The sequence below is a fragment of the Petaurus breviceps genome, unplaced genomic scaffold, assembly GCF_028583685.1.
Source record: "Petaurus breviceps papuanus isolate PSGF00001 unplaced genomic scaffold, PetGlider_PUasm1.0 138, whole genome shotgun sequence".
Lineage (NCBI taxonomy): Eukaryota > Metazoa > Chordata > Mammalia > Diprotodontia > Petauridae > Petaurus > Petaurus breviceps.
The window spans coordinates 2,545,551-2,557,755 of record NW_027185694.1 but is presented as its reverse complement, the minus strand read 5'-3'; the positions used below and the strand labels follow the sequence as shown (position 1 = coordinate 2,557,755).

The window sequence follows — 12,205 nt, the reverse complement described above, 5'->3', positions numbered from 1 at the left end:
ACCTCTACAATAGTCTTCTTCACTCCCATGCAGGTCTTCATCATTTGATACTTTGACTATAACAGCCCCTAATGAATGTCCCTTCCCTTCACACAGGTATCAAATTATATCTTCCTAATCTATAGGTCTGGCTATGCCTAACTGAAAACCGTCAGTAGCTGCCTGTAAGATAAAAATACAAACTGGCAGTGTGCCCACCACACACATGCACATGTTCCTATCTCTCCTTTCATGTACTTTTATTGTATTATTCACCATGTAGTTTAGGTATCCTAGACTACTAACAGGTCAAGTCCTGTTCTCCCTCGCTGCCTCCACCTGAGTCTGCTGAAAACTTTGTATTCCTTCTCTACCATTTCAGTTGCTGCCTCTTTCTTCTATGAAGCCTTTTCTGATCTACTTTCTTCTTGCTATCCAGCCTTAATCAAGTTATTTTAGCTACAGTTAATAGCTTCTCTAGCTATGAAATGGGAGTATCCAAAGAAATCTAACCAAATACTCAATGGCTATATCTTGGAACCAGGTACCTGTCCTCGGGAAACCAAAATTTGTCAAAACTAAAATAGTTTGCATTTCCAGTCCTGTGATAAAATCCTGATCTTGAAATGACGAGGGTTCAGATCCTAAGTGGGACACTTCTTTGGTTCTATGACCCTGGGCATGAACTTTATTTAGCCTCAGATTCCCTATCAGTAAAATGGAGGTGATAACAATGGTACCTCCCTTCTAGGGTTGTTGTGAGGATGAAATAAAAACCTATGTAGAGGGCTTTGAGAACCTTAAAGCTCCAGTTGTTGTTAGGAGGATAATGCATAGCAGAGGCAAGGCAGGATGTGATAAGATGATAAATGATGGGGGCGGGGGAAGGGGAACAACTCCATTTGTACCATGCTCTTTCCCTAAAAAGCTTTTTGACTGCCTGCCCAGAATTTCTTCAGTGATATTAACTTTTTAAGAATGCTGTGAGATTCCATTTCAACTGAACAAAAACATAGTAAATGGGTAGATGCTAAAAATACAATGATGGTTATGGGCCACAGTAATAGAGACCCCAGTAATAAAGGCTTGGTTTAGATGGAAAATAATCCTTTCAAGCTCTAGCTATTTTCATGGGTTGAATGAACACCAAAGCCTCCGCCATTACTGACCTCTTTTAACACTCAATAACCAGGCCATGGAGTTCTAGTAAGAAGCCCAGGGTCTCTTCCATAGCCATAAGGGTTCCATCCATCAGGCCTGTAACCTAAGCCCTGTGCCTTGCCACTTGAGGGACAGAATGCTAAACTTGTGTCCAGAGCTTGAGGGCAAAATTACCCTGGCAAGTTACTTTATCTGTCTCAACTTCCTCACCTATAAAATGTAAATGATAATATAATAATAAGCACCTACCTCCAAGGGTTGTTGTGGTGATCACACACCCACACCCACCCCACCTCCATTCACTGAAGGGAACCAGAATGAGAGAGGTGGCCTGTTGCAGAGAGGTGATGCATAATCATATACAGAGAACAAGTAGTCCAGTTTTCCTTGTAAGTAGAATACATGAAGGAGAATTGGGTACAATAAGCCAGAGCCAAACTATTAAGGACTTTAAATGCTGAAAAGAAAAATCTATCTTATGTGAGAGACAGTTGGGAACCACTGGAACTTTTTGAGCAGACAGTGATGCATCAAGGCTTGTCTTTTAGGGGTGTCATTTGACAGATGTGGGGAAGTTTGATGGCAGAATGGAGAGGCTAGAGAAGGGGAAACAAATTGGGGACTGGCTACTGCAATAAGCTAGAAAAGAGAAAGACTTGTACTTGATGGCTGTGTAAGCTGAGAGATGTTTGTGGCGATAGAGTTAAAAAAGATTTGGCAACTCTCCAGGCAGGAAGAATGAAAGAGTTGAAGATGACTGAATGCGAACCCAGCTAATGAGAAGGATAGTGGTACCCTCAGCAGAAGTGGGAGAATCAAAGACAAATTGGAGATGAAAAAAGAAATATTGTTATAGTCGTGTCAAATTTGAAATGGCTATACATGATCGCACTGAGAGATATCTAGTATACAGGTGATGATATAGGACTTGGGCTGGACTGGATCTGGGAACCACCTCCATATATTCTAGCTGACCCCATGAAAGCTCTTCCCAAGACAGTATAGGGGGAAGACCCTGGAGAGTCTTAGAGTATATGCACAATTGGGTGCAGGACATAAATGTTCCAGCAAAGAAAACTGAGAAGTCAAATAAGAGAAGAACCAAGAGAGCAGTGTGACGAAAATCCAGAAAGGAAAGTCTATCCAGAAAGAGAAGGAAGGCCAACAATAGCTAATGCACTGAAGTCAAGAAGCTTGAGAATTGTAGGGCAGAGGAAGACAATCCAAATAAGCATTGGCAACTTTAGAGCATAACTTCAGTTAAATAATAAGGTTAGAAACTAGTTTTCAAACTATTAAAGTGAAGGAAACTTTTGCTAGCAAAGTGAGGAGAGTTAGAAGACAGTAGCTTCTTTCCTCCAATGCTTCTTCCCTTTCTCAAAGAAATTTTAAAACTTTAAAAAACTGACTTCACAGCCTCTCAAGTAAATGTCTGTTCCCTCTCCATCCTTTTGCTATTGGACTATTCACAGCATTCAGAGTTTCTCCATTTATTATGACCACTGGTTTCATATGCTCGTGGTGCCGGGCTGACTGGATAGAACTTCTGTTTTCTTAGTGGTGATTGTCAGGCCAAAATTGGCAGAGAATCAATGCATATCTCAGCCTCAGAAGATGCATTAAGTGCATAATCATTTGCAAACAAAAAGTTGTGCACCAAGTCCCCTTTCTTTTCAAGTTAGTTTACCATCAATGCAGTTAACTGACCTTAATGCCATTTTCTTCATCATTGAAGGCATCTGACAAAACATGGTGGAAAACATGCTGAAAATCATGGGAGCAAACAAGCACAAAGCCCTGCTTCGTTGTCACTTGTGATGGCCTGTGGAAGATCATAATGAAATATGGTTGCCCAGAAAAGTTCATCAGTATTATATATCAGTTTCAAGATGGCATGCAGCCTACAAATAAGGTCTAAATGAAGGTATGGATGCTGAATAACTGTGAAATAAGTACAGATGTTGGAAAGCAACCATCTAGAAGTCTTATCTGGCATTAGATCTTATTAATATGAAAGTGATGTATACTGAAATTTATGATGGCTTAGAGAAGGCCAGAAGCCCTGAAGAATATAGTAATTTGGTCATGTAACTGTATGTATAAACCATGACTTTGCTATTTTATATCTATAAGTATATATAACTACATACAAAAATTTGTATATAAATGTATTTGTTAATGTATTAATGTAAATTTTAATATAATATATTAATATAAATTTATACTTGAGTTCACTTCCTCAATATACTTTGGAAAGTTAAGTCCCCAGAGGGGCAGCTGCTACCATAGGTTCTAGTGGTAATCCTGGATGGCTTCTAAGAAGCCCCCACCGATGTACTTCCCCTTAACAATCAGGCAATAGATACCAGTTTCAGAAAAGAGCATTTAGTCAAATGGACTTGCAAAAATGGAGTCCATGGGGAGGAGTAGGCAACAACTTTTATAGTACTGTGGTAGTGAGGGCAAGGCAACTCAATTCTTCAACAGGGAAAAAAATTGGGAGAAAATTTTTTCCCCTCTCTGGAGAGTTCTCAAAAGTATACTCAGCTGATAGGCAAAGGTAGCTCTACATCAGGTATAGTTGATGTTATTCTAAGCCAAACAGATCATTCAGCAACTAGGTTTTGTGTTTTTTGTTGTTGTTTTTTTTTTAAATAGGGTATATCCCTAGACAGGTCAGTCCACTGGGCCCATTCTTTGGGCAGCTATAGTCTTTACCACTTCAGTCTCTACATTAGCTGGAATGTTACAGTGCCCCCCCCCCCCAAGTAAGGACAATGACCTAGAATCTGCAGGCTTTTTTGAGCCTTAGCTCTAAAGTTTTCTGCTTTCTAGAATGGGGTTGAAAACATTTATTCCTGGTTCATCATAGACTCCCACAGTGAAGAGCCCCACCCTTATGGTGTTCAGGCAGTTATACTTTCAAGATAACTTTTTAAAGTCTTAAGTAGGCTGGGGAGGAAGGTCAGGGGAGACACTCTGCTCTGAAACAAGTTCCTTGTCTCTGCCTCTGGGTTTTTCCATATGCAGTGGAGTTATTTAAGCCTCAGATTCCTGAGACAGAGTCCTTCCTTCATATTGGAAGGATTTGGTTTTATACTTCAATGACTTTTTTTTCCTCCTTCCAGCTTTTACCTTTGCTAAAGCCAATGTGGGCCCTGTATTATACTGCTCAAGAGGATGAGCTCACATCTTAAGAAAATGAGAAGAGGTAAAATCATTAACTTGTAAGTGATCACAACCACATCTATTTCATATATGGGTGAGAGGTTTTTTTTTCCTCCCCTTTAAGACTGGACCTATAATGGCACTAATGTGCAGAATCTGCCTTAATTCCTTATTGCTGTTTGTCCTTGATGCTCAAAGAGGATCAAAATGACATCACAATGTCAAGGTCAATGTACAGTGTATGGGGGATGGGGGTAGCTAACTCATTACAACTCTAGAAGATTATAAATTGCAGATGAGGTGAGATTTACCTTGGCAAAGTGACTTTCCCAGGGTCACACAGAAAGTCTAGAACATGTGCCCTTCTTAGTGAAGGCAAGAAATATACCAAAATTAGGTGACTATTTGGTTTTTTTTCTCCAGATGGATATGTTGTCTTCCTTTCCCATCTCCCAAAGAGTGCCCGATCCACCACAGAAACTAAAATCGATTAAAAGGGCTTCATAGAACCTGCGCTAGATTCCTGTTGTAACTCGCTCTGCTCATCAGTGTGCTGCTCACTTTCCCTTTTTCTTTGCCCCATGAGAGCCCTTGTCCTTTCCCTTGGGGGGGGGGGAGATAACATAAGGAGACAATAGATTTATGACCTTATGCATAGTTCTCTTCTTAGAGCAGAGGTAATAAAACTTTGTTCCAGATCTCTAACCTTAGGGGGGGGGGGGGAACCCTTGAAGATTAAGAACAGCTGACGTCTCATTCAATCTGTACTGTAGCCCTATGAGAACTGCCATAGATGATAATATTCCCATTTTACAAATGAAGAAACAGAGATCTTAAAGAAATTAGCTGGTATATCCAACATAAAATAGTTTAGAGGCAGGACTTGAACCCATATCTCCTATTTCCAACCTTCTGTGGCCTCAGTTTCCTCTTCTGCAAAATTAAGATTCAAATACGTGGGTTCTGAGGCAAGAGTGTGCTAGTAAATGTTCTTTACAATTAATTCCAGAGGGGGGGAAAGGTACATGTGACACACTTAAATTTAATCTGAATTATTAACATTTTCTCCATAATTTTAAGTCTAGACAATAAATCAAGCCCTGATTTGAAGCATTAGCCAATTTCTGAAGTGTAAACATTCCCACTGAAAATTTAACAATCAGCCCTACGTGATACAAGCTGAATTCAACACCACTTATCCTTTCTGATTTATTCAGTGGTGAACTTTCAAGTATTAAATTTGATTATGTAAATACCACAATTGGAATGTGTGAGGCAGATAGAGTATTTCTTATACTATCTCTATTTTCTTTGCCATCTCAATGACATGACTGTAGAATATACAGTAGTGATAGATCAAAGTATAATAATCTATGTAATATTCATTTACTGCAAGTATCTTCACATTACATAAGACAGCAGACCATTGCAAATAAGAACTATTTTTACTTTTTGTGGCTTTTCATTTCTTTTCATGAACTTGGGTCTGTTTATAACCAAGTTGCTCATTAACTTGTAGGTTATCAGTGGTAGAAGAAAACTTCATTGATGGGAGCATCATCACTGAAATCAGATGGGATATTCTTAAATTCTAGTCCTTTTAGTGAAAATTAAAACATAACAGCTAGCATTTATATAACATGCTTTACAAATAGGTTATCCTCCTAATGATCCTGGGAGGTGGGTGCTGTTATCCCCATTGTACAGATGAGGAAAATGATACTGAGGTTAAATGACCTGGATCACCCAACTATTAAGTGTGTAAGGTGGGATTTTAACTCTAACTCTAGGGCCAGATGCCTCCTTGCTGACAGAGGAGACCTTCCTCATAAAAACAGTGTCTCTGTTAAGCCCTATTAACCTGCTGCCTACATGGGAAAATATCTGTGATCCTGTCTTCTTTCCTCAGAATTTTTAGTCTTTGGGTAAACAGAAAAGCTTAATTTCATACTGATGGAAAAAAAACTAATTTCATAATATTGGAAAGAACACTGGTACATCTATTCTTGGTACCCTGGTATCAAGAACAAATGTATTCCTTAACTATAACCCTTCTGGATGGGGGTACTTTCCTGTCACTACCTTCCTCATATGGCAGCAGATGACTGAATGAGACTTCAAATTAATGGCTTTAAAAATAAGGAACAACTAGATGCTTTTGAATGTTGACCAACAATTCTCAGCAGGAACTGATTCTAGTTAAGTTTTTATAGAGAGTGTGAAATACTGAATTAATTGACATGGAAAGGGAATAAAATGTGAAATTAATGGAGCTGCAACGAAATACTTTGAAGGCATGATTTCATCAGTATAGGTATTCCTTCTGCTCATATAAAATGCCATAAGATCATAGATTTAGAGCTAGGCAGGACCTTAGAATCTATTGAGATCACTTAGAGATGAAGAAAGTTAAACAGGTTAAATAACCTGCCCAATGCCAAAATCTTGCATAAAGAATATAGCAGGGACAGCTAGGTGGCTCAGTGAATAGAGCACCGGCCCTGGAGTTAGGAGGACCTGAGTTCAAATCTGGCCTCAGACACTTAACACTTAGTAGCTGTGTGACCTTGAGCAAGTCACTTAACCCCAATTGCCCAGCCTTCCTCCAAAAAGCAAAAATAAATAAATAAATAAATATAGCTGATGTGTCAGAGACCCTATCTTTTTTAGGAATATTTTGAGGAGACCAGTGTAACTTGGGCATCCTGGTCCAAAAGTTGAGATAAGATCATTGAAATGCAGTATAGCCTGCTTTCTTTCTTCTCCCCAGCTCTGAACACTGTTCATCTACACTGCCCTTATTAAAAAAAAGAAAGTGCTAGTTGATTATCTCAAAAAGCTGACTTTTGCTAATATAAAGATCACATTCTTCACTTATCTTCTCTGGGTTAATATACTTTTTCATTTATTTCACATTTCAAGGTAAATAGCTGATTTAAATTGTTAATGTTTGATCTGTCTGCATTTTCTAACAGTGTTAATCTTGGTCTTTTTTCTATAACCAATGAGCTGATGGTATACAAATGTGGAAGTAATTTCAAAAAACATCAGTAGAAGCCTCAAAATATGGTCAATTTTACTTTTTTGTGGTGCTATTCCATTTTCACCATAGCCTGCACTTCTCCTAAAAGTCCCAACCCTTGAAAATTTCCATGGTAGAAATACACTTTAAACTATCTGCATGTTTTCTAGTACATCTTCCTATGTACCCACCTATGCAGTGAAGTAAGTGTATAAATCTTTAGGATGGGAGAATCTTATCAAGTTAAAAAACTTTCTCTACTTTATTCTCCATAACAGAAGGAGAATAAAGCTATGACATGACTATCTTCATTGTGAGAATAACTTGGTATAATATGAAAAGTTAAATTTTACATCCAGGGATAACAAACTCTCATTTATTTTTCTTTCCAAGGAGATCCTATAAACCATTCTTATATATATAGCTATAATTTCAATATTGGCTTTGGATTTCAATTCTAGTAAATGTCAGTACGGATGTTTCGTTTCTTCCAGCTATGTGTGTCAACACATTTGCCAACAGAACTCAATGTAAGATTTTTATCAAACTGTTGATGTTAATGATCTGTCTTTGTATCTGCTTACCCCTTGCCTAACAATTCCTGCTTTTACTATAGAAGTAGGAGACCGCATAGAACCAAAGGACATATATCAAGCAAGCAAAACCTGAAAACGAACTATTGGGTTGTGTTGTGTCAACTAAGGTCTTGGGGCTGGTAAAGGGAGGGTGAACAGGTTAGGGATTAGCCCTCTCTGTTCATCAGGTGTTACCTTTAGCCTTGGCCTTTGGAGACACTTGCAGTTACTTCTTGTGGGGAATTTCTTATTTCTGGGAAGTTTCTCTATGAAAGGTAGTATGGTATAATGGATAGAAAATGAGTCTTGTAGGCAGGTAGAAATGAGTACAGAACCTGCTCATGATAACATTGCATGGCCCTGTGCAAATAATGTGCCAGGTATATCATTGCCTACGACAATTCTCTACAACTAAAGACAAATTGCCAATATGTATCAATAGAAGGTGTTGCCTCAAGAAACTTCTTTTTAAATTAAACTTACTTTTTGTTAGCTTTGCAATCAACAACAGATTTCAGCAGACAGGCTTATGTGAGAAATTAAATTTCTATGGCCTAAGATTTTTATAAGAAGACCTAGGCATCATGTGACAAACAAGATGGAGGACTAAATGACACAGTACAACCCAATAGTTCATGCTCAGGTTTTGCTTGCTACTTTAGTCTCTACCAGCATACCCTGCTCTTTCTCCCCACCACTTTGTGGCAACAAGCATCGATCTCTCTTAGCCCACTTCCTAGTGGAAACAGAAGAGGTAAAAGAAAGCAGAAACATACTCCGCCTGGGCCAATAGAGTTCAGCTAGAGAACTAAGGAACTCTGGGAACCTGGATAGGGCATCAGCATGTATGGGTTGAACCAAACTGAAGGGGGCTGGCATCCACCTGAGGATTGAGTACCATCAGAAGTCATTTGGGGCATAGACAGAGACTAGTGAAAAGTGAATCCTCCATAGTGGGAGGAGACACGCCCACCTCCATCCTCTTTTCAAAGTAACTTGTGTTTGTATTTTCCCCTCCCCCCCCATATCATGATGACAGCATCCAGTAGCAATGGCAGTTATAGAAATGATTCTTGATGACACCACCTTTGCCCAAAGGATATCATTAGCTGAGGTCAAGATACCCTCTTGCTTCAGTTTAATTATGTCTTTTGGGAAGTAATGAGACAATCATTCTTGAGGTATGTTGTAGACAGGTATGCATATCTCATATGTTTTATGAGGTATGAGATAATAAGTACTTAGACAAATTTCAGACACATAGGTGGTTAATAAATACTCATTCCCTTCATTTTCTCCCTAGAAGGTATTCTTCAGTTATGAAGTCCTTTCTGGCATCAAAATTCATTCCCTGTAAGTACAATAAAGCCTTCTTTATTTTCTTTCAGGCTGTATAAAAACAACCAATATGTCAAAAAACTTTCCAGAGCCTTTGGAACAGATCCCAAAGATTATATCCTAATCATGATTCAGCAACACTCTTCTGTCTGATTTCCCAAACAGAACCAAGGGATGGATGGATGGATGCTTGTAACATGTGGCCTCTGACCATGAGTATAAGGCTGCCACACCTCTGACAGAGGATCCAAACTTCTCTGATTATATCTGCATTGTGACAGGGGACATTAAAGCCTGTGGTAGCATTTTTCTTTGCTAATTTAATGGGAAAAGATGATCTAGAAGTTCTAGACTCCAATGTGCCTGCCCATATCACCTAAATTATTATAACCCAACCAGAGATTATTTTAGCTGGAGTTGTTTGTCAGGCTCCTGACACAAATTATGGAGGGATCTAGAGACAATGCTGTTTATCAAGGAGGAAGTGGGATCCAGGCATGCATATTCGAAGCTTGGCTTATCAATGATGAGTATATAAAGAGATAAGAAAACAGAATGAAGTTCTTTCCTCAGGAATGAAAGAATCTGCTGCAGGGCGGCCAGGTGGCTCAGCGAGTAAGAGCACTGGCTCCAGTGTCGGGATGACCTGGATCAAATCTGGGCTCAGATACTCAGCACCACACCCAGAAATAACTGGCCATGTAACCTTGAGCAAGTTACTTAACCCCTATTGCTTTAAAAAAAAAAAAGAAAGAAAGAAAGAAAGAATCTGCTGCAGCTGTTAACTAATCTGGATAACTTGTGATAATCCAGTCAGAGCCTACCTGGACTTTTTTCTGTGAAAACAACTCAAAGGATAAGGATTCCAAGACTGACCCAAGTAATTCCCAACCCTCTTCTCCCAAGTACTGCAACCACCTCCCTAGAGCTAGTTGTTACTCAATATACTGAGTCAAGGGTCATCTCTCACCAGAGCGACGACTATTGGATCACTTGATTCTTGTGTTTGCTAGTGATGTTCAGGTTTGATAGTCATTATGGACTCTTCCTTCTCTGTCCCCACTCCAGTCCTTTAAATGCTATGAGAAAGTATCCAAGAATATGAAGTCTCTTTACGAGTGACCCTAAGAGTTACAAGGGTCCTTGTTTGTACTACTGTGAGCTAGCAGCACCTACATGCTAGGACAAGGAGCCAAATTCTAAAGCCTTCCCAGGAAGACTTTAAAAATGGTCTCATGGGCCACGTTGGAGCTACTAAATATGATGATGAACTTTGGTTTGTCAATCTGGACAAATAAGCTGCCTCAGCCAAGACAGGAAGCTACTTTTCATCACTGGAGTGAGGTCCAAGGGGAGTATCAACATCATCCTTTTCATACCAAGGGTGTTGGGTGATGCACATTTACACGGTCTTTGTTCCTGGCAAGGGAAAAGACTTGTATGTGGATCAAGTCCTAGACCATGTTTCAAAAGTAGACAATTTTTTGTAATATAGTGATCACACTGAGACTGGTATCCAATTAAGGAGGTTCAGGATTTGCATGAATGAAACACTCGGCACTTCAAAAGATCCAATATAGTTTATTTAGAATATAGGTGATAGGAAGGACACCAGAGATGACCACATGAAAGGCTTAGGAATCATAAAACAAGAGCAACTGTTATTAATGTGTGTGTACTCACACCTCACCAATGCCGGAGGCACCAACACCTGACCACACAAGCTGGGGAATCCTGGGTATGGCCGGCAGGGTTCTGCTCAGCAAGGTCCCGGGCAGGACGTCTCCTCCATGGGTGAGATTCCAATTTGGGGTCTGAAACCTACAGTGTAAGTAGTGCTGAGAACAAAGAGGGCATACTGCCAGGTGTGTTTAGCAAGTGTCTTGTATGAGGCCTGGGACGGAGGCCAATCCCTCCAAGGGCCCCCCAAGAATGATGTTTCCTTGGAATGGCTAGTTCCAGGAGTTGGGCAGTTATATCTCTTCTCAAGGACATGGCCGGGGAAAAGGAAAGGAGCAGCCCTCATGTTCTCAGGATCCTCTGTGCCCAAACATCCTGGGGTAATAGGTCATGTTGAGTTGGGGCCTTGGCTTGTATAATCTTATTTCTCACAGAGGGCCTTACCTTACCCCTTCAGCTGGTGATCACAGCATGGAAAAGAGGTAGAAAAGAGAAATCAACATTGAATGCCACCATCTTGGAGATTGATTATGTGAGTACTGTTGCTGTACTGAGGCACTCCTGGTACATACTCTGACAGTTTATATATTAATGGAGTAGACCTTTATATTCAGCAAGGAAAATCTGGTGGAGCAATGTGGTACTTCTGGGACAGGGAGGATTGATACTTGGACTTTTTTTTTTTTAATATACAATGAAAGGTCATGGAAACACTCCTTCCATGGAGGCCAGGATAATTCTAAAACTATTCTTATGCTATAATAAACACTTTCATGCACATTCCTATGTATGGTGACATTTGGTTGCTAGTCTTTTTTTTTTTAAAGCAATTGGGGTTAAGTAACTTGCTCAAGGTTACACGGCCAGTTATTATTTCTGGGTGTGGTGTTGAGTATCTGAGCCCGGATTTGATCCAGGTCATCCCGATCCTGGAGCCGGTGCTCTTACTCGCTGAGCCACCTGGCTGCCCCTGGTTGCTAGTCTTTTATAAGTGGTATCATGCTATCTTGGTATATCTTGTCCAAGTTATAAATGCTTGGACTCAAGCATTTATTAAACACCTGCTATGTGCCTGGTAGAGTACTAGATGCTATGGATATAGAGGTAAAAGACACAAGTTCCTCTCCTCAAGAAACGTGCATCCTACTAGGGGAAACAGATGCCCATATACATATATACAAAATAGTACAAGGCAGTGCAAAGAGGGTACCAGGAATCAAGAGTAGGAGCTAGGAACTGGGGAAAAGGCTCGTGAAGAAGGAGATGCTTGAGCGGAGTCTGC

General features: G+C 39.9%; 1 long non-coding RNA gene across 1 annotated transcript; it reads left to right on the top strand.

The window, feature by feature from the left end:
* Positions 1-1,433: 1,433 nt before the first annotated feature.
* Positions 1,434-11,703, top strand: LOC138143198 (uncharacterized). The gene is made up of 4 exons (XR_011163637.1): positions 1,434-1,529; positions 2,876-3,064; positions 4,269-4,367; positions 9,294-11,703. It is a non-coding gene; the product is annotated as an uncharacterized lncRNA (long non-coding RNA).
* Positions 11,704-12,205: the final 502 nt, after the last annotated feature.